Below are 1,859 nucleotides of genomic sequence, written 5' to 3' on the forward strand. Positions count from 1 at the left end.
CAGATTCCCAGGAATTCCACGGGCTGTATTGCTCAGAGATAGAACCTACTGCTTGGGGCACACTTAATCTGAAAAGCTTGCTGGACTCACGGCTTTCCCAAAGACCCAAGATTCTCAAAGAGCGAGCGTAAGTTTGACGGAAATACAAACTGCCGGTGGCGCCTTTTGACCTAGAAACCGGCAAGAAGCAAGATTTCCCTTAAACCATGAATCTCAGAAACATTGTGACAGTGAAGGAAAACCAGTGAGAGCAGATGTACTTCCAATAATCCAACACTTAAATTAGACCTCATACCTAAATCCTATCCTAAAAACAACCCTAATCCTAACCCTAAACTAGGTGAAAAGCTAACCCTACGTGTAAACCTAAACAGAGATGTAACCCTAAGACTAGGTCTAACTGTATTCTCCTAACCTTAAACTTAACCCTAACCTAAGGCTCACCCTAAAGCAAGCCCTAACCATAACCGTATGTCTACCCTAATCCTAACCCCAAATCTGATGTGAACATGCAGCTCCCCCTACAACTAACCTTACTCCTAACCGTCATTCTTCGCCTGAATCTAACTTAACTCTATCCCTCACCTTCAATCGATACCTCAATTTCACCGTTAATGTAAACGAATCCCTTAAACTAGAAAGAGAGCTAAACTTAACCTTAATGAAAACGGATGTAACACACAAACCGTAAGCCTGACCCCAACTCAACCTCGCACACTGTCTAACCCTCACACAAATATTAACCCCAACCCATATCTAAACAGTCAAGTTTACCATAAGCCTAAATGAGACAATAGGTTCGCTCATCCTTAAGCACTAAACCCTACTCTTACCTTCCACCTCACACTCACCCTACATTTGATCCTCAGACTTACCATAACCCGAATCCTCACACAGCCGTAACTCTAACGTGAACTCTAACTCTTTCCCTAAACATGCCCAAATGCCTGTACCTATGCCCGTCTAAAGTTAAACCTAAACCGAAATCTTCTGTGCCACCATTTTGCAGCAGTTTAAAGAAGTACACTGGGAAAGATTTTTCTGCAAGGAAGAAACTGCAGGCGGCGTGCCTGAACTGAGAATATCATGCTGCACGAGCTCTTAGGCCTCAGATGCTAGAAGTGCCATGAGTGGGCACTATAAAGAAACGGGTCTTTACTTTCTCCATGATCATCAACCTTTGTGGATTCTCTTTGTTCTAGACGCCTGAAATAAAAACAGTTGTCCTGAGTCACCTAAACCTCCACCGAGTGAGGCGCGGGAACTTGCCGGTATCAGAGAATTCCCAAGAAGGCTGAACGTCCACAATTAAATGGTCATTGCCCAGAAAGAAGCGCCAGCCGGATCAGCCTGGGAAACAAGCTTCCATTAGACAATGAAGATGTGAGAATCTGGTACGGCCACAGTTCACGGTTTCCATAGATCCATGCAATTCCGTGTTGAATTTCAGTCCGAAAATGAAACCGCTGGAGCCTCTGTTCAGCAGGCCCTGGTGTAGCTCCCAGAGGCACAATGGTGCTCCTCTAGAATTTGGACGAAAAACGTTTTCACGGGAATAAGCAACCTTGATCAAGCCAGGTGGGTCTTGGAAAAACGAAATTGCTGCGTGTGCCTGGAATACTGACAAGCACTCACCTGTGTCACTCTATGGCGCATTCAGCACAGGAATCTGCATCGATTGAGCCAAGACAAAGAAAGTTCAGAGAGGCAGCACCCGTGTAGAAAAGCATTTGTTCTTCAAAGAGGAGGCCAATATTGTGAAACGACATACCCATGGCAAATAGTTTTCATCGGCAGTTTCATGGAGCAATATTGCGGGGAGAGAAAAGGCACCACCTGAGGGAGGCACGCTCAAAAAA

The sequence above is a fragment of the Tenrec ecaudatus genome, unplaced genomic scaffold, assembly GCF_050624435.1.
Source record: "Tenrec ecaudatus isolate mTenEca1 unplaced genomic scaffold, mTenEca1.hap1 Scaffold_1479, whole genome shotgun sequence".
NCBI lineage: Eukaryota > Metazoa > Chordata > Mammalia > Afrosoricida > Tenrecidae > Tenrec > Tenrec ecaudatus.